The 21911-nt window shown below is 40.9% G+C and overlaps 1 long non-coding RNA gene across 1 annotated transcript in view; it reads right to left on the minus strand.

Moving 5' to 3' along the window:
• Window positions 1-6510: 6510 nt before the first annotated feature.
• The window catches only part of LOC144290008 (uncharacterized), a 43271-nt gene continuing 27870 nt past the window's right edge, over window positions 6511-21911 (minus strand). The window contains exon 4 of the long non-coding RNA XR_013357891.1: window positions 6511-6586. This is a non-coding gene — a long non-coding RNA (uncharacterized LOC144290008). The remainder of the gene's footprint in view (window positions 6587-21911) is intronic.

Consider the following 21911-nt stretch of genomic DNA (forward strand, 5'->3'; position numbering starts at 1 on the left):
TTTAGACTCCTGAATAGATGACCACAATTTTAATGGAATTAAAAAGAGAAGCAGCAGCAGCAGCAGCAGCATCTGATCAGATCTGCATTCCTTACGGAATGTGGGCGGCCAAGTCATGAACTCGATGAGGCCAGACGGGAAGGAGACTGGCTGGAAAGTCACCTCTGTTGTTACAGTGTGATTCTTGGTGAGACTGACAGCAAGATTTTAAACCCTTTGTGGGAGAGCCTGAGAATGAGCTAGAATGGGGCTGATGCAGCCTGGCTTCCTCTGCATTACTGATGTCCCATGAGAGATTATTTAAAACGGAATTATCCAGACTTTAAGAAATGAACTGATACTGGCTAGTGTATTCGGATGATTATTGGGGGCGGGGGATGGATCATATCCCTATTAGGGAGGTGGTGAAGATCTGTCTGCAAGAAATTTAAATTCACCTGTCAGTCATACCGAGAATGGAAACTGGCAGATCTCAGACAGGTGAGGGGAAAGTTTTCCTCCTTTTTCTGGTGCCAGAAGCCATTTGGCACAGGCTCCGAGTCACGGAGTTTCCTGAGGCATTTCTAGAGCAGAAGCCGTCTTGGCCAGGGACGACGGGCTAGGAATGAGATCCCTGTGTGGAATCTTCAGGATCGGGCCTGGGGAGGTTGTGCAGAACTACCTCACTCGATCTCCTTTGTTTTTCTTCCTAAATCTGCAGCAAAGTTTTGTCAAAAGTTATGGTCTGGATTCAGTTACGCTGTGGAGAATCTGGGAAGGGCTTGTCCCATTGCTTGGGAAAGAAAGGAAAAGGTGAAAGCAGCACACCCCGTCCTTGAGGTCAAGGTGTGGTTGTGAGTTTGCAGAGAGCCCCACGCAGCCGAGTGCTCGCAGTGGGATGTGCAGGGCGACACTGCTGCTTCCAGCCTCAGTGGACCTTCTGGGGACACTGCACGGTGGACGCTGGGAGCTCTCAGAGGCAGCTGGCAGGTAATGTGACGGAGGCTGATTTCTGGGGATTAGGATGGGAGCTATTATACTTTGTGCACTGAGAAAAAGGGGTTTCCTTATTTTATAGCTGCAAGGTGGTGTGACTGTGGACAAGGGAGCCACAGGGGAAGCCACACGAACAAGGATGCGGCCCACCCAGTGCAGTGGCGCTGAGGGCAAGGAGCGGGAGAGAGGAAATAGAGAAGACAGAATCAGCAGCACGTGGGAACACACCAGAGTCTGGGCTACAGATACACACCTGAGAGTCACAGAGATGACAATGGACTCTACGGATATAGACAATATTATCTGGGAGACAGTGTCAAGAAAGTATTTTATAAACAGCAAACCGTTATCTCCTCTCCACAAAGTGGTCTCGTTATTGCATAAGCCCACCTCGTAACACGTGGATTCGCTGTGAATAGAAACACAAATATATGTGTATATATATCCTTTATCTTTTTAATATCCTAAACTTTTAGAGACAGAAATCTGTAGTGAGTCCTTTAGTTTGGGCTACAGGAGGGCTTCTCAGGCTTGGCACTACTTATATCCTGGTTTGGGACAGGATAATCTTTTATTGTGGAGGACTGGCCTGTGCATTGGAGGCTGCCTGGAAGCATCCTTGGCTTCTCTGCCCACGAAGTGCTGGTAGCACCGACCCGCACCCACCATAACAGATATGTGTCTCCAGACATTGCTAAGTGTCCATGGGGGGCAAAATCAGCCCTGCGTGAGAACAATTAGAGGACTATATACACCTGTTAAATTTATCGGTGAGAAACAAGGAGATTAAAATATTTTAAAATAACAGATTCTTTAATAGAATCATTCATTCATCACTGCTATAATTATTTCTAATTGTGTATGTTCCATATACCATGCTCAGGCATTCGTAAGATCAGAGATACATTTCCTATATAGCATATTAAAACTAGTATCAGAAGAATTAATGTGCATCAAACTAATTTAAAAATTTGTCAGTATTCAGATGTAGCCAATGTTGACATATGTCAGTGCTTATTTGGTAAGTTTTTTATTCTTTTTCAACAAATTAATAAGAGTATATTGGTGACAAGAAGAATTTTTTTTAAGATTTTACTTATTTATTTGAGAATAATAAATTAATAATAAATAATAAAGAAAATCACCACTGAGTGAATAGCCCAACGCCGGGCTGGATCCCAGGACCCTGAGACCATGACCTTAGCCAAAGGCAGATGCTTAACTGACTGAGCCACCCATGACCCCAACAAGAAGAATCTTTAAATTATTATTAATTGTTTAAGTATTAAGAATCTAATTTTAAAGTATGCTTAAGTACTCTGAATTACCATTTAGATTTTTGCAACTGATATACTAAGCCAAAATCTGTCCATATCATTCATTATATCTGGACCATAAAAGTAACTTAACCAGGTATTGTACTTTTAGATTGATTAAATAGTTCCAACCTGAGTTTGGAAATAATACATTTTGTAAAATACATTATGTAATTTAGAGTTTTCTATATATTGTATAATTTAGACTATTAAATAAATTTATCCTATTTCACAGTTAATGTGATTTAGAGAGAAGCTATAACAAACAAGCATTAAATAAATGGCCTTCTGGGATCCCTGGGTGGCGCAGCGGTTTGGCGCCTGCCTTTGGCCCAGGGCGCGATCTTGGAGACCCGGGATCGAATCCCACGTCGGGCTCCCGGTGCATGGAGCCTGCTTCTCCCTCTGCCTAGGTCTCTGCCTCTCTCTCTCTCTCTGTGTGACTATCATAAATAAATAAAAATTAAAAAAAAAATGGCCTTCTGATGTGACACCCTGGCTTGTATTTATGTTCTTTTCTTCTAGTTTAACCAGTTTCCAGTCTCCTACCCATAACCAAGAAAGGAATCTAAAAGTGAATGGCAGTTCTATGTTTTCATGCTTAAATAACAGACTTTTAGTATTCAAAGAAACTATTGTACACGTAAAACAAATACAATGTTATATGCCAATTATACCTCAATCTAAGAAAAAGAATTATTGTTAGACTCTTTATTTTGAACATTAAGAAAATGAAGCTTAGAATAAGTAATTAATTCTATTGTCTGTAGCTTTGGTAACAAGTCTTTCTAAGAAGTCCTAAAGCTCCCTCAGATAACACATGATAAGTGTACTCAAAGACTATAGGAGAGTGAAGAACAGGAAGGACCATCCTGTAATATAATTGAAAATACCATCCTGTAATATAATTGAAAGCATCCCAGCTGGGGGCTCAGAAGACCATCAATTCAAACGGCTTTACTGGAATGAGCTGGCTGCATGCCAAATGGCTGGGTTATTTGGGGTCAAGTCGCTTAACTTAGGTTCTCAGGGTCTTTATTTAAAAATTAAGGATAGTGGGACGCCTGGATGGCTTAGCGGTTGGGCATCTGCTTTTGGTTTAGGACATGATCCCAGGGTCCTTGGATCAGTCCTGAGTCGGGCTCCCTGCGTGGAGCCTGATTCTCCCTCTGCCTGTGTCTCTGCCTCTCTCTCTGTGTCTCTCATGAATAAAGAAATAAAACCTTAAAAAAAAAAAAAGTTGAGGATAGTTGATGTCTAACTTTGTTGAGGAATTAGAAATAATATGTGAACAAATATGCATATGCAAACACTAGTCACAATTGAGCCATGTAGTAAATGCTGACTAATACTTTTACATATTTTCCTAACCATAAAAATATAGAATATACATAATATGTAATACAGATAGAAGTCTATATCTGCATAGAAGTCTATTATCTCTATTTTTATTATTTTAATTTCAATGTACTTAAATTTACCTAGTAATATACAACTATTGTATATATATAAATTAAATGTATTTTTTCTTATTTTTTTTTAAATTTAAGAAACGGGTTTGAATCTTTTTTTTTTTTTTTAAAGATATTATTTATCCACAAGAGACACAGAGAGAGGCAGAGACAAAGGCAGTGGGATAAGCAGCGCCCCCCCCCCCACCCAATCCCAGGACTCCCCCTTAGGACCTCAGGCTCACAATCCGAGAAGGCAGATGCTCAACTGCTGAGCCACCCAGGCATCCCTAAGAAATAGGTTTGAATGTATTTATTTAAGTGGGCTGATGGCATAATGTCCATATGTAAACCTATTTTAACAAAGGGAGAAAATAGTTTTCTTTTTTTTAATTGCAAAATATATATATACATAAGCGTGTATAATGTGTACACACACAATTTAAAGGAAAATAATAAAATAAACATTAGGTATCTACTATTCAGGTCACACACACACACACACACACACACACACACAAAACCTGTCAATACTCGGAAACTCCTAGTGCTTTTTGCCTGAACAAATCCCTTTCTCTCTCCCCAGAAGTAACAGCCATTATTTATTTTTATGATAAAAATGTCTTGCTTTGTTTTATGGCTATATAAGCTATGCATGCATCCCTAATGACATACTGTTTATTTTTGTTTTTGAAGTGCATATAATGGAATCATACTTTGTGTATTGTTTTTTTCTTGCTCCTGTCACTCAACAGTATTTTGTGAGATTCACTCATGTTGCTAAGGGTCTATCTTCATTTCTGCATGGTATTCCTTCCTACGAATGTATCACAAGTTATCTAGCAACTCCACTGTAATGGATTCATTAGTTACCTCCAGCTTTTGTATATTATGAACCAAACCGGTATGAATATTATTATATATTTCTTTGTGGACATGGGCAAGAATTCTTATCCAGGAGTAGAATTCCTTGGGGTAGAACATGACTATAATCAACTCTACTAAACATTTTCCCGAGGAAATTGTACCAATTAACAGTTCTACTAATAGGATTAGGAGTTCCCAATGTTCATTAATACTTGTATTGTCAGATTTGCTATTTAAATGTGCGTTTTCCTGATTCCTAGTGACACTGAGCATCCTTTATTTGTATTAGCCATGGACTTTCCTCTTTTGTGAAGTTCTTGTTCAAGTCACCTGCTCATTTTTCTATCTTTTCCTGTGTTTTGTAGTTCTTCCTATATTCTGTATACTAGTTCTTTGCCAATAATTGAATTACAAATATTTGCCTTCTCTGCCTAATTTGTGACGTGTCTTTTATTCTCTTTATTACATCTACTAATTAAGAACAGAAGCTCTTAATTTTAAGGTAACCAAATATATTAAAAAATCTTTTTCATAATGGGTTATATCTTTTGTGTCTTGTTTCAGGAATTTTTTTCCTATCAAAGATCATAATACTTATTGTGGGCTTAAAAAAAATTCTTCCTTATACCAAAATCATAAGGATATTTTCCTACATTTACTTATTACATATTTATATTCTTTTCTCACTTTTAGGTCTTTAACTCACTTGAAAATAATTTTTGTATATTCTGTGAGGTGGGAAGTCTAACATTTTATTTATTTATTTATTTATTTATTTATTTATTTATTTATTTAGAGTAATTTCTACACCCAACATGGGACTTAAACTCACAACCTCGAGATCAAGAATTGAGTGCTCTTCTGACTGAGCCAGCCAGGTGGCCCTGTCAAAATGTTTTAATGCCATATGGATAACCAGTTTTCTTGGCATCATTAACACTCATCTTTTACTCATTACCCATATATATATATATATATATGGGTTTGTTTGGGAGCTTTGGTAATGTCTTAATTATCATAAGTTTGTAATTAGCCTAGAGAGTTCTAGGTTAAGTATCCTGTACTTTGTTCTTCAAAACTGTCTTGGCACTGTTCATTTCTTTTCTTTGGTTTTTCCTTATACATTTTTTAAAAAGTAATCTCTACACCCATGTGGGGCTCGAACTCACAACCCTGAGATCCAAGAGTCTAATTCTCCACCAACGTGCCAGCCAGATACCCCTGGTTTTCCTTATAGATTTTTTAAAAGATTTTATTTATTCATGACAGACAGAAGAGAGAAGCAGACACACAGACAGAGGGAGAAGCAGGCTCCATGCAAAGAGCCTGATGCAGGACTCGATTCCAGGACTCCAGGATCATGCCCTGAACCAAAGCCATCAGATAACTGATGAGTGGAAGAAGTGATGGGGATTAAGGAGGGCACTTGTGATGAGCACCAGGTTTTGTGTGGAAGTGTTAACTCACTATAATGTGCACCTGAAACTAATATTACACTGTATACATACACTAATATTACATACACTAATATACATACACTAATATTACACTGTATGTTAACTGGAATTTAAATTAAAACTTAAAAAAAAAAAACTTCCATCAAATACTCTCGGTATTTTTAAAAGTTACATTGAATTTATGAATCCATTTGTGGAAGATTGACATTCTCAGAACATCGAGTCTACTTATCCATATACAGGGATTTCTGCTTAGAAAATTTTACATTTTTCGCAAACATCTTACACATGTTTTAGATTTATTTCTATGCATATGTGTTAGGCATCTCTCCCATTCGATTCTCCATGTCCATTCTCCACTTTGCTCTCTACTCGGGGAGGCTGACTTCTGGGGACAGCATTCATTGTTTCTTATGCTCTCAGCCAATAGGGCCCCAGCAATCGGCTCCTGCAAGGGTTGCCTTGGATTGGCTCTGTCCCACTGACAGTTACTTTTCTCAACTTGGTAAAATGTTCTCTCCTTTAAAAAAAAAAAAAAAAAAAAGATTTTATTTTATTTGATAGCATGTGCACGCGCAAGAACGTGAGTGTGCACAGGGGAAGGGCCAAGGGGGAAAGAGAGGGAGAGGGAGAGAATCTCAAGCAGACTCCTTACTGAGCTTCAGCCTGACACAGGGCCTGATCCCGGGACCCTGAACTGAAACCAAGAGTTGGACACTTAACCAACTGAGCCACTCCCGTACTCCTTACTTTCTCTCCTTCTAAGTCCCTCCTTTCATCCCTTTGGGCAAAGGCTGATAACAGCTTCCTAGAAAATAAAGAATTGCAGTCCAAGGATTGGACACTAAAGATTATTTAAGGTTTGTAGCCTAGAAGAAAAAAGAAAACATAAGTATGGAATGGTGACATTTTTCACCTGCTGTAGAAATGTACGAAGAAATAAAGACTCTCAAAGCCTTTAAAAAAAAAATAAAAATCATGAAATTATTGGACAACTACGTGCCTTACTCTGTGCTAGGTGCTTTACGTATTTTATCTCTTAATCCTTATGATACACTTATGCAATTGATTTAATTATCCCAATTTCACAGATGAGATTTCAAAATGCTTTTTCAAGGTCACAGAGCTAGTTAGTAAGCAGTAGTAGACTCAGATTTTAAACACAGGTTAATTCCAAGCCCATTCTATTAACTACCTTGCTCATCTGTCTACACTTTATCATTAAGTTAACAATCAGGAAATTATGTCCTTTTAGAATGTAGTTGAAACTACAGGAAGTAGCTTCAAAGGAGTGATCAGGTTGGGTGATCTCCAGAGGTTAAGGAATTGAGTGGGGAGGACATTAGGTTGGCAGTGGCAAACGGGCTGTTGGATAAAAGTTTGGACATTGATGGTATTAGCTGTAAAAAGTCCCATTTTTTTTTCCCAAAAATTTATGTCATACGATGTCTGACCTTTCTCAACCTAAGATAGGCTCAACTGGCTTTTTCTGAGAGTTCTACTACATTATTCTAACAGCAATGCCCCCGATCCATAGGGGTTTCCCAGCCTCATAGGAAAAAAGAAGCTGCACAGGCTTCTTGGGGTGGGAGCATCTCATTCATCTCTGTATTCAGACCACAGTGCCTACTGTGCCTGTGATTTGGGTCCTGCTCTCTGAGTCGTATTGCAGGCCTTGTTTATTCTCATTAACATTAATATGGTGACTATCTTCCAGGTCACCTTGTTCTAGTATCTGAGAAAAAGATATTTATGTTTGCCATCCTCCTGGCTTTCCTTCCTAAGAGCGCTGGTACCTAATATTTAAGCACAGACAGATGCCATTAAAAAAAAAAAAAAAAAAAAACTTATAAGAGGGTTGGGGAAACAATCAGCTTTGACCTGAGATCAGCAACTCTAAAAGAGAAAAGCCATTGCTGTCGCAGGAAACAGGAAATTTTCCAAGGATAGTAGTCAAAATACAGAATTTTGTGAATTATTCCCAGGTTACTGGTAAACAGATAATGGAACAGGTAACTACAAGCCATTTTTCCTGCTCATCTTACACACAGATCAAGAAGAACCTAGATCAGCGTATCTTTGACTTAATGCTGGGTCTCTTAAGAAAAATATGGAACTTCCCATGCAAGAGACCACAATTCAGCTAACTGAACTTTGCTTCTTTCTTTTCCTATATATATTTTTAATTTTTATTGCATTTTTACTTCAACTCACATATTTTGTGCTGTTAAAATATGTTTTAAAACAGTGTACTATGAAAGTCACTCTGGTGACAATTGTTAAATCATGGAAAACAATAAATAAATGTTATAAATAAATAAATGTTATTCAAAAGATAGGGAAAAGCAAATATGGGAAAGGAGGGTTGTGAAGACCATAATAAAAGCCTGTAGGCAAAAGATCACCTATATCTAACTAGCAAGAAGGGAGGGGAATTAGCAGAACATAAGTTGTATGTATGAAAGATTAGTGATAGTATAAATAATTACAATAATTATATGGAAAGCTCCTATGTGAGAAATAAGTTGGAAGCAACAGAAGACTAAGTCTACTACAAAGGTCTCCTTTTTCTGGTTTAAACTTTAGAAAGTGAATATAAAAGAATTTTTTTAAGTGTGATTTAGCATAGCATCAATAAAGAAATGTGATGCTTTGAACCAGAGGTCCAGTAGCTTGTTTTAGCCTCCATAATTAGATGACATGACAAAGTAGAATATATGAAAATATTTATTCATATCCTAAGTGATGTCAGAGAGGTTTCCACAAGAGAAGCCCAAGAACTATAAAGTAAAAGACAGTTTGGCAGGGAGGTTGGATGTCTACATTATTGACAACACAGAGAATGTGAGTCATTTTAAGTTTAGGAGTAAGAACCTCTCATATCTCATTTGGCAAGTCAATTAAAATTTTTTCCAAGTAAGTGAAAAATTAGATGCTTTATAATCTGTTTCTTTACTATAAGGCATTTCTTTCTCTTGAGGGTAGACCATTAATATTTGAGGGGAAAGATGTTTCTTCCTAAATAAAGGAGAACTCTTAAAAATTAATTAGTTGGTAAAAGTTTGCTTGCAACACAGTGCAAAACAAACCCTTCTAAGTTCTAGTTCAATATAAATTTTAATACATATTTCCTTTAAGATTTATTTGGTTCATCTAAAATGTTACCCTCTTGACAGTGTAATCCTGAATTATGATATGAGCTCAATAATAAAATTATCTTAACAAAATGAAGATTAACAAAATGAAGATTATTAAAATGAATAATAAAATTATCTTAACAAAATGAAGATTAAAATAATAAAATTATCTTAACAAAATGAATCTTAACAATTTTGGTGGAAAAAAATTAAAACCAGATCTCTTACTCCTGGATTGAACTAGAATAATTTATCTGAAGTTGTTCAGAAGATCATTAGCCATTTTAAAAGAAAAACATATCAGATTAATAATATTTCAATGAAAATAAATGACTATATTATTCCAAGCTCGGTAAAACAAAAATATCCTTATTCATGCTCCTTTTCTCAGACACTGCAGCCTTTAGCATCTCATATAGCCTAGCTAATTATACGTCAAGAGAAAAGGTTAATTATAAGTTTAATAAGCGCCCCTTTTTCTATCTAATGAATCAATATCTCATGGAGAATGCTAGGGGAACAGAATAGAAAGGCGAATATTTTAAGATAACTATTTCAGTGGGTTCTATATGTGAAAAACTTCCTAAACAATGATGCTGCCCCGCAATGGAAAACACTGCCTCCCTTGTCAGGCTGTTCATTCAAAAACATTTATCGAGCGCCGAGTCTGTTCCAGCCACACTGTGCTAGGTTCCAGGTTTGCGTGAGGAGCGGGGAGTATGTCTAGCTCCTGAAGACAATGCAATGAGCCACCAATATTCCCAACTGGTTGTCATTCTCTTCGTTTATGATTATAATCTTAGAACATTATAAAAGCAACATGTTTTGGTCAGTCCTAAAGGAGGGAGTACCGTGACACTGCCCCCATCCTGATTTGGGACTTCTGGCCTCCAGAACTGGGACAGAATAAATATTTTGAGAAAACAAATTTTGTGGCAATTTGTTATGGCAGCCACAGGAAACTAATACAATAATCTAAGAGAATAAAGCAGAACACAGGAAGGCATTTCCATTATAATCTCAGCTTGAAAAGATCTATGGAAAAAATTTGAAAAGAAACTCACCACCCTGTTGGCACTGATTGCCTCTAGATGATGAAATTATAGTAACTACTGTTTGCGTATTTATAAATTCTGTATTTTCCAAAATTTCTAGAATATTGTATTTTTATTAGAAAACAAAATGTAGCCCTTTGGGTCATGAAGAGCCATATGCATTGATATGTTAATTGCCTATTTTCTGATGGAAAATTAGAAGCAATCTACTTATCTACTATTTGATAATGGTTAATTAAATTCTGGTTTGTCCTTTTGATGGAATATTAAACAGCTATAACATGATTATTATGTGGCAATAAAGGAAGTCTAAAACAACAAGGAGAGCTTAATGGTTAGGATGGTAACCACTGGAACCAGACCAAGTGCATTTTAAAAAGACCTACTTCATAATAACAAAGCGCCTCAATAACCTCTTTGTTTCTCAATTTTCTCACTTGAGGGCTAACAGAAGTGACTTACGAGTTGAGGATCAAATGGATATTTCATCTATTCTGAGGGCTTTTGCACATTTTAACATCTCTGATATTGGGCTGCCACTAACAACTGATGGCATCTTGCAATCACAGAGTCACCAACACGCGCACGCCTGATCATCACTGTTGGCCTGGCTGTCACAGCAACTGCATCTCCCCTGCAGGGGGGAAAGGGTGGGTTAATACATCACCGTTGGGCTCAGCCCCCCAGGGAGCTCTGACCTTCCTCAGGTTCCACGGAAGGGGGTGACCAGGGCCCTGGGACATGGCCCTCCGTGGGGACGAGGCTGCTCAGCCAGCCCTGGAGTGCTGCAGAGGCTCTGCAAACAGTACCGCGGGATGGAGGAGGATGGAGGAGGATGGAGGAGGATGGAGGAGGATGAAGGAGGATGGAGGAGGATGGAGGAGGATGGAGGAGGATGGAGGAGGATGGAGGAGGATGAAGGAGGATGGAGGAGGATGGAGGAGGATGGAGGAGGATGGAGGAGGATGAAGGAGGCGCCCTCTCTCAGGGGGGAAGCAGGTTCCCACCCAGAGCTACAGTTGCACGAGTTTGAGGGAGGCAGTTCTGTCCTCGGGAAGGAAGATGGGAAGGGGCCCGGGTGCACCTGCTCTTCGCCCAAAGGCCGAGAAGCGATGGGAGGGGTGGAGGCGGGTGCTGCGGGCTGGCCCCCCGCACCCCGTGTTCCACGGTGTGGGGGGCGTCGGCGTGTGGGAAGGGGGTGTGCTACGCAGGCCGCTCCGTGTTCCGCGTCCCGAGCCTCGTGGCAGTGAACGCCGGCGAAGGGCGTCCTGGAGCATCTTGGAGAAGACCCGGCTCTAGGCGGGGGGACACGGCCCGGCAGGGAGCGCGGGGCGCAGGGGAAGCACGAAGCACACCCCCACCCCGGCCGCCGCTCCAGGGGACCTGCGGGGCTCAGCCGTCTTCCAGGGCGGAGCTTTGAAATGTCTCCGTGCTCATGTTCGTCGTGCGACAGGTCCGTCCTACCGCGGGGCGCCCCCTCCTCGCCCTCGGGGACCCGGGTCGGCCCTCGCGGCAGCAGACTCAGCCCCGCTCTGAGCACCCGGGCGTCGGCGGGCGCTGGCGGGGCCACCCACCGTGGTCCTGGGGGAAGCACGAAGGAGGGACAGGCCTGGGCCGGGTGGAGAACTGGCCGGGGGCAAGGCCGCTGCTGCCACCCCGAGGGGGAAGCTCCCCTATTTCTCAGAGTCAGCAGGGTTCCAGGACATCGGAATCCCCCGCCCACCCCGGGACCAAGGAGCTCGTATCTGCGGGGCCCAACAGGCGAGCCCAGCAAGAGGCCTCAAGAAGGCCGAGCTGCCGAGCAGGAAAGTGCCTGCAGATCTGGGGAAGCCTCCTCCTGGCAAAGCACCGCACCGGGTGTAGACGGATTCATGTAGCTCCCCAGCCAGCAGCTGGCTCCGAACTGGCTGGGCTGTGGGGGCCACGGAGGCAAGGCGCCCCCCCCAGCAGCCCCCCACGCTCTCCAGGGACCTGCAGGCACCCGCCCACCAGGTATCAGAACCACAGTTCGGGTAAAAGACGACACAGTATATTTGTAATGTCCTGTGCAATTTAAAAGCTTTTACACCTTCATTTTTCTGAAGATTCTATTTATTTATTTGAGAGAGAGACAGAGAGAGAGAGAAAGTGTGTGCACATGAGTGTGAGAGAGGGGCACAGGGACAGGGACCAGCAGACTCCCCTCTGGGCGTGGAGTCCAACACGGGGCTCGATCCCAGGACTCTGAGGTCAGGACCTGAATCAAAGTCAGATGCTTAACTGACTGAGCCACCCAAGTGCCCCCTTTACACTTTAATTTTTATTTATTTTATTTATTTATTATTATTATTTTTTAGACTTTTATTTATCTTTTCATGACAGACACAGAAAGAGAGGCAGAGACACAGGCAGAGGGAGAAGCAGGCTCCATGCAGGGAGCCCGATGTGGGACTCGATCCCGGGTCTCCAGGATCATGCCCTGGGCCAAAGGCAGGTGCTCAACCCCCAAGCCCCCAGGGCATCCCATGTATTAACTAACTTAATAGACACAAAACACAGCACCTTAAAGTAGGTACTATTATTATCCCCATTTTATAGACAGACTGAAACTCAGAGAGGTTAAGACATGTGCCCCCAAATTGCACAGAAGTAGACAGAAAACTGGGATTTAAATCTAGGCCTGCCTGGACACCTGGGGGGCTCAGCAGTTGAGCGTCTGCCTTCGGCCCAGGTCATGACCCCAGGGTCCCGGGATCCAGTCCCACATCCGGCTCTGCCTCTCCGTGTGTGTCTCTCATGAACAAATAAAATCTTAAAAAACAAACAAACAAACAAACAAAAAACAATCAATCTAGGCCTGCTTAGTACAAAAGCTCGTGATTTTAACCACCAAACTAGATGTAAAAAGAAAGGCAGGGCGAAAGGTGCTATCAAGAATTTGCCAATGTTTTCCGTCTATCTTGGTTTGGCTCCTCCTCAAAGGAAACGGGACACAAGGGGTTGGAAGTATGTAAGCTCCTCTGGGAGGTGATCTCAGAAGCCCACGTATGAGGAGGTAGGGCAGAGAAAGGAGGGCCGAGGAGAAAGGGTGCGCTAATACATCACTGTGGCCTCAGCCCTCCAGGGAGCTCTGAGAGACTAGAACTGACCTGCCGAGGGCTGGGGAAGCTGGGGTATTAATCTTAATCTCACCAACTGTCACCCTCCTCTAGTTGACCACTGTTCCTAAGGAGATGAGTTCCCTGGCTCTCCTAGCCTGCAGCAGGCGTGGGCTGAGCAGGAGATGCAGACACTTGCCGCTGCTGAAGGGAACCTACCTCGGTGTGTATGGGAACCACTACTGAAGTGACGGAGGAGCTTCCCGTTAGCTCTTGGATCTCAGTGGGACACTGACAGCATCTGCTACGGGATCTGAATCAACTCAAAACAAGTAATTACCAGAAATGTTCCTTATTGTGTTAGAACAGTCTATTTCATGAATAAATGGATTTCTGCCTTACTGAAACTGTATCATAGAACAAATTAGCTTTCATCCTTTAAATTCCCACTTAAGGAACCCCTATAATATAAAAAAGAAACAGAAACGATATCCATTTCTAAGAACATACTAGAATGGGTTATAGAGTCACCTAAAAAACATCTGCAGCGTCAAGCGGGCCAACCAAACATTGTCTTAGACAATAACTAACTATTGTCAAATAAACTGTCGCTGTTTTTACTCACGCTGGAGGCATCTGGAATGCATGTGCACATGTGACTGGATCACCCTTTGCAAACCTGAAAGCCTGCAGTTGTTCTGGAGGACCTTCTGGTCTCTTTGGAGAGCCATCTTAATGACTTTTCAAAATGCACTGCTTGCGCGGGCACACTTGTAATTTTGTTTTTGTTGTTGTTGTTGTTCTGTTTTGTTTTTAAAGATTTCATTTATTTATTCATGAGAGACACAGGTCGAGAGGCAGAGACACAGGCAGAGGGAGAAGCAGGCTCCATGCAGGGAGCCCAATGCAGGACTCGATCCCGGGTCTCCAGGATCACGCCCTGGGCCGAAGACAGGTGCTCAACTGCTGAGCCCCCCAGGCGTCCCTTTTATTTGTTATTTGTTTTTGTTGTTGTTGTTCTATCAGACCATCTTCAATACACCCTTCAGATGTGGTAAAATCTGCTCAGCTACCTTTTTCACGATGTAGCCGAAAGCAAGCAGAGACCCCATTTTATTTACAGAGCCCATTTTCTTTATATAGGTAACAAACTGGATTTCAGAATTAAAATAAGCTAACGGTAATAAACAGCCGAATCAATTTCCCCAAAGGACAGAGCTTGAGGCTGTTTTAAATTCGCTTATTTCCTTATCCTATGACAATAGTTTTTAATTGGTTTTAAATCAAGGGCTCCAATCAAGGTTTTCCCCGTGCTTCTTATAGCTGAGGAAAAGGAGACCCAAGCCCTTTCTTTTGCATTCTGAATGCTGTGTGATGACCTAAAAATTAGCGGGCTTCCAGCGGGGTTAAGGGCTGACAGTTTAAAAATAAAGCATTCGTTATGGCAAAAAATGAGAAATTTACGACAAAATTTTCAGCCACCTTCTAAATGGGAGAGAGTCAATAAAGATCTTGAAGAAAGATGGAAAGGTGGAGACACACGCCAGTTGAGCATGATAGAGTTAACCTGAGGGTGTACTCCTGGAAATACTCAATTATCATCCTATCCTAGGCTAAAAACACCCTTAGCTTTTTAGCCTTGAGTTTATTTCCTATAAATACCTCAGTCCTGAGTTTATTCAGTAGAGACCGCAGTTATTGCCTCATAAAAAGTAAGCATCCACAGCCTATCTCCTTAAGAAGAGAGATTGGTGTTTAATCCCGCCGAAGTGGGTCCCAGAGGACTAAAAGTGCTTGGGCCTGGGAAAGTTGAGAACTATACTCATTGATGGGAAATGTGTACTCATTTAAAGGAATTTTTTTTTTTTTTAACTTTCTAAAAAAAGTGGACAAAGGATCCAAATGCCCTTTAAAACGTAATTTTTATTTAATATATGGTTGTCACTATGGATATTTTCTTTAAATCTGAAAACTACCTCCAATGGACAATTGGACTGAATAATAAATTGAGAATAAAGAATAGAAGACTATATCCCTTTCCATCATGATCAAAGTCAAAATCACGTTTCTAATTTAACATTCAGTGTTTGAACTCGCCTAAGTGGCCTATTCTTTGGGAAGCTGGGGAATCTTTCTGCTGCAAGTTCATTAGGCAAAAATTTAGTATAAACCCACAAGACTTTGTAACCTATAAATATGAAATTACTCTTGAGAAATTCTCTGCTTTGTCTGCATTGATTTCTTAGGTCTCAGCTGCAACTTATTTTAATAATCTGTTTATGTTAGGACACTGGGAATGCAGAACATATCCTACCTGTCTTTTGCAACTAATATTACCTGCCTCACCATTAGAATTATTATACAGGATTATTTTGCTAAAAGTATCTTCTCATCAGATAGAAATATTTGAGATAGAAAAAAAAATCACTTATTAAGAAGTAATAAAACGTAACTATTTCCAAAATACAACATAAAAATTTTAAATTCTACTTAGGGGGTGGTAAAAACAGCCAATCTCAGAATCCATCTTATTTATTTTCAAAGCTGAAAAAACAAAACCTCACTACTGTGGAATGGCTAGGAATGCAGGGCTCTGGCATATAGATTTTTAGGATATGACATTTGCAATAAGCACAAGTACAAATAAGTTTCATAACAGTGTCAGGCAGCCCCCGTGGCTCAGTGGTTTAGGGACGCCTGCAGCCCAGGGCCTGACCCTGGAGACCCAGGATCGAGTCCCGGGTCGGGCTCCCCTGCATGGAGCCTGCTTCTCCCTCTGTCTGTGTCTCTGCCTCTCTCAGTGTCTCTCATGAATAGATAAATAAAATCTTTTAAAAAAAAAAGGTTCATACAGTGTCAATTATGAGTGTTTGTTTATAGATAACAAAATCGTTAGATTTCTGTCTCTATTCTCCTTCACTTCCAGCTCTCAGCACAAACATTTCTACTGGTTTTCTTTCACCTATAACTTCTCTTTGAATGAAACTTCTTCCTCTATCTCTGGCACCATCTTTCTTCCAAGGATTTCCATACCCTTATTAAGTTATGCGCATTGCACTCTTTCATTAAGACACTAGTTCCGAGAAGCAGCTTTTCTTATCTGCAGGCTCCCCGTAACTCGACTGTAATCACATGGTACCATTAAAGCTAAATAAGACAAAGAATTTATAAATATCTCTGAACATTTGGTTATCATTTGTGGAGGTCAAGACACATTGGCTCTGTGAATCTCGGCAGTAAATTGAGGGGGTAGGATGCACAATCTGGAAAGGTTTCTTTTTTTCAGCTCTTATTCCAGAAATAGGCTGCGGCATCAGAATGCCTAGGTCCCAATGCTGGTCATCTCTTCACTACTTTAGGAAACAGACTTAACCTACCAAATAGTGAAGATGAGAATTAACACCTACCTAATAGGGTTACTATAAAAATTAAATAAGCTAAGGCATGTAAAGCACATTGGACAGTGTCTGGCATAGAAGTGTCCTTTAATAAATGTTAGCTTCAAAAACAAAAAACAAAACAAAAAATGTTAGCTTCTGTTGTTATTATTTTATAATATCTTGCTTTATAAGTAGATATTGATTTCATCTTCCATTTATTTTAATGAATATCTATTCAACACCCACTCCATAGAAGTATCAGGGATTTAAAAAAAAAAAAAAAAAAAAGACATTATTCCTGACCTCAAGGATCCAAGAATCTCATGGAGAAGGAAAACAAGTAACTAAGTAATTCTGATTCAGCGCAGTAAGTGCTTTAGTGGCAGAAAGAGGCTGTGGCACAGGTGGGGCGGCGTGGGGCTTGCAGGGTGAGTGACATCATGTCTAAGTCTAGTTTGAGCTAGAATTAAGTAGAATTAGCAGGGGCAGAGGGCAGGAGCAGAGGTGAAGTGAGGAGGCCCACGGAGAAGGAATGTCACAGGCAAAGGCCGGGACGCACGGAACAGCACAGAAGATGACTGAACAGAAGATGCCTCTGCAGGTGCAGAGAGGGGATGCGTGGGGCAAGCGACTGACAAGCTAGTGTGGTAGGTGGAAGCCAACATTTAAGAAAGGAGCAGAGGAAGGCCAAAAGGACGGAGGAGGAACCAAGGGGGAGAAGAAAGTTCAAGGTTAGCATGCTCAGCTGTGTGGGATGCAGCGTGGAGATTATTCCTCTTTTTCTGTCTACTTTTGGATTAAGTTTTGTTTTTGTTTTTACAATTTTATTTATTTATTCATGGGAGACACAGAGAGAGGCAAAGACAGGAGCAGGCTCCATACAGGGAGCCTGCTGCGGGACTTGATCCTGGGACCCAGGGATCATGCCCTGAGCCCAAGGCAGATGCTCAACCGCTGAGCCAACCAAGCGCCCTGGATTAAGTTTTTATGTTTCTTATTTATCGCCACTGCTAACTTACTAGCTATACGTGTTTTATGGGTTTTTTGTTTTTTGTTTTTTTAGTAGTTAAGGCAGGGTTGACAAATTTTTCTCTATAGGTTCAGGGAATAAATACTTTAGGGTTTGTGGGCCATGCAGATTATGAAGACAGATGAGCTTGGCTGTGTTCCAGTAAAACTATTTACAAAACAAATTTGGCTCACAGGCCTTAGTTTGCCGACGCCTGCTCTGGGGTTTATCATATATATCCTCACCTTACCACAGTATACCTTTAAACAATACTGTACCATGTCAGTGTCTTTTCAGAACTACACGACAGTATGCCTTCATTTCTCACCCCTCTGTGCTGTGGTCATATTGTCATAAATTTTACAGTTCTACATATGTACAGTCTTTTCTTGAAAAAGGTTTTCTTTCTTCAACATTCAATGTGCTTTTTTTTTTCTTGCTGCTTTTAAGATTTTTCTGTTTATCACTTATTTTTGGTAATTTCTCTGTGATGTGCTTGGGTATTTATATAGTTTCCTATCACTGCAGCAACAAATGATGACAAACTTAATGGCTTAAAACAACAAAACTTTGGTGTGTCAACTATACTTCAATTTAAAAAACACAAATGTATCATCTTATAGTTCCATATATCAGAAATTTAAAAAGCAGTCTGTTAGACCTATAATCAGGGCTTCTCTCTTTTAGGCACTCTAGGGGAAAATGCACTCCTTGCCTTTTTTTTTTTTTTTTTTTTAAGATTTTACTTATTTATTCATGAAACGCACAGAGAGAGAGAGGCAGAGACACAGGCAGAGAGAGAAGCAGGCTCCATGGGGGGAGCCCAACACAGGACTCGATCCCTGGACCCCCGGGGTCCTGCCCTGAGCTGAAGGCAGCTGCTCAACCGCTGAGCCACCGGGCGTCCTGCTCCTTGCCTCTTTCAGCTCCCAGAGGCTGCCTGCATTCCTTGGCTCCTGGCCTGCTCCTTGCATTACCGCAACCTCTGTCCCACTGTCACCGCTCTCTCTCTCTCTTTTGCCTGGGTCTTATAAAAACTTTATATTGGGTTCTCCCCAGTGGTTCAGATAATCTTCCCATCTTAAGATATAAGGTAATGTATTCACAGGGTCCAGGGATTAGGACATGGTTATCTCTGGGGGACCACGATGCTGCTTATCAAAGTGTTGGGTTTCTTCATGTTTCGTGAAGCATGTTAAGTTTCTTGTATCTGTGGGTTCACAGGTTTCATTAAACTTGGGAAAACATTCCTTCAGGAAGTTTTTATTCCCTGATTTTGCAGCCCACTTTGCCTTTTGTGACTCCACTACATGTGTATGACACTGCTTGATATGCTTCCTCAGGTCATTGATACTCTATTAATTTTTTAGTATTTTTTTCTCTCTGTTGGTAATTTCTATTGCTAGTCTTTTAGGTTCAGTGATCTCTGTTTCTGTAGTATCTAATCTGCTACTAATTCCATCCAATGTAGTTTTCATCTCAGATATTGCTTTTTATTGTTTTCATATTTCATTCCAGACACTGTATTTTCATCTCCAGAAGTTCCAAAGTTTTTAAATCTTCAATCTCTCTTCTTATCATGCTCATGTTTCGTCCACCTTCTTGAACATATGGAATATATTTAAAATACTTGTTTTAATGTTTTTATTTGATTAAAAATACGTGTGATTGATTTTTCTCCTAGTTAAGGATCCTATTGTCCTGCTTTTTACATGTCTGGTAATTTTTTTTTTTTTTTTTTTTTATGATAGTCACACAGAGAGAGAGAGAGAGAGAGGCAGAGACATAGGCAGAGGGAGAAGCAGGCTCCATGCACCGGGAGCCCGACATGGGATTCGAACCTGGGTCTCCAGGATCGCGCCCTGGGCCAAAGGCAGGCGCTAAACCGCTGCGCCACCCAGGGATCCCTGTCTGGTAATTTTTTTATTGGATGCCAGACATTTTGAATTTTATTTTGTTGAGTTTTATATTTTGCTGCTTTCACTAACTATTGTCAGGCTTTGTTTAGGGACATTTAAAATTTGTTTTGATCATTTAGAGGTTTGCTTTGAAGTTTTGCCTGATTTGCCCCAGAACAGTCATAATAGTCATTAGCCTAGAGCTAATGTGGCCTCACCACTAAGGCAACAGTCATTTGAGAGGCCTACCTAATGTCTCACGAATTAGGAGATCTTTTCGTCTGGGCTGGTGTGAACATGACCTACTCTTAGCTATGCATTAGTTTGAGTGATGTTTATGCTTGTTTCTATTCCTTTTTGTTGGTTCATTTCCTGGCCTTGGGTAGTTTCTTCACATGCATGCTTACTCAGAGATTAGAGAGATGAAGATTTGAAGAAAGCCCTTTGCGGAACTCCAGAGCTCTTTCTTTGCAGCTGCCTTCTCTTCATTACTTTGTCCCCCAAATTCTAGCCACCCTGGCCTCCCTGGACTTTCAACTCATGAAACTGCCAGGCTCTGTTTGGGTTCCCTTACCTGCTGTAGTCTCTCCAGGCAGAAAACTAAGGTAATCACAGGCTCCCTCTCTCATGGATTACAGTCCTGGCACTAACCATTATCTCATGTTTGAAAACCATGATTTTCTGTATTACATCTGACTTTTTAATATTGAAGGTGGGAGGGCAAATCCAGACCCTGTTACTCCATCATAGTGAAAGTTTTCAGTATTTATTGAAGTATAACAGCAAATATAGGGATGCCTGGGTGGCTCAGTGGTTCAGTGCCTGCCTTCCACCCAGGGAGTGATCTTGGAGTCCCGGGATCGAGTGCCACATCCGGCTCCCTGCATGGAGCCTGCTTCTCCCTCTGCCTGTGTCTCTGCCTCCCTCTCATTCTCTCTCTCTCTCTCTCTGTCATGAATGAATAAACAAAATCTTAAAAAAACAATAATAATAAAAAAATAAAAACAAATATATATAAAATGTACATACTTACCAGAAGAATTTATAAGCACTTATATAATCACTCCTCAAAAGTATTCCTTAAGGCAGGAACTATGTCAGTTACCATCTTAAGACTGACCTTAACCCAGTGTAACTCGGTCTATTATCCTTAACTCAATGATGGCTGGGTCCATAGATCAAAACCCAATCTCAATATGGAGCAACTAACACATTAAGAGCCTCATTCTTCCTCTCCAATCCAATGAGATGCAGATTCTGAGTAGATGGTTCACAATAATCTTTTATTGCTTTAAGATTTTATTTACTAAAAAAAAAAAAAAAAAAGATTTTATTTATTTATGCATGAGACATAGAGAGAGGCAGAGACACAGGCAGAGGGAGAAGCAGGCTCCCTGGGGGGAACTCCACGTGGGACTCAATCCCAGGAACCCAGGCAGGTGCTCAACCACTGAGCCACCCAGATGCCCCTCACAGTAACCTTTTAATTACCCATCTTGCTACCCATCACTCCAATCCCCAGGGCTGAGTTTCTATAGTCCTGTCTGTTCACTGTGACCTTACTTGCCATGAACATAAATGACTAAAGCCAGCTGACCAGTGAACAAAAATTGTAAGACTATCTATCTATCTATCTATCTATCTATCTATCTATCTATCTATCTAATCATTTAATCTATCATCTATTTACCTTTCTAGAGAGAAAAAATTGCAAGAGACAAAGGGTTATAAAGAGACATTCAGAATCTGTGTGGCTGGAATATGACATAAAAACTCAGAAACTAAAAAAAAAAAAAACAAACTCAGAAGCTGAGAGATGCCACATTCCATGTGGAGCACAATGAGTTATCCACACCTACACAGAGAGAAGAACACAGCAGATGTACATTGAGTTCTGGTCATTTCCTGTTCTTAATTCCAATCCTTTCTTGAATTCCTGCCTTCGGGTTCTATGATACCCCTTTGTATCCCTGTCTTCGCTGAAACTGTTTTGTAGAGATTTGTTATCCTTCAACAGATCTGAAATTTGGGTTTTCTAGAGTCAACCGCTGGGAGCCCACATTTCTGAGTGTCTTTTGCTGCTTGCAAAATCTGGAAGAGACCTGTTGTCCTCTGACAGAAGCTCTTTCTACCACTGTGTATTTCAGTTTCCAGGATGGGCTTTTTTCTGTTCCTGCCACTCATCTTCCCTTTCCAGCTGCTTTTGGGTCACAAACCTCAGTGATTACAGCCCTTCGAACTGACTTCTAGGATAAGGCCCATCTAACTCAAGGACCACCCATTCAGGAT

This window comes from Canis aureus, chromosome 2, assembly GCF_053574225.1.
Source record: "Canis aureus isolate CA01 chromosome 2, VMU_Caureus_v.1.0, whole genome shotgun sequence".
Classification (NCBI taxonomy): domain Eukaryota; kingdom Metazoa; phylum Chordata; class Mammalia; order Carnivora; family Canidae; genus Canis; species Canis aureus.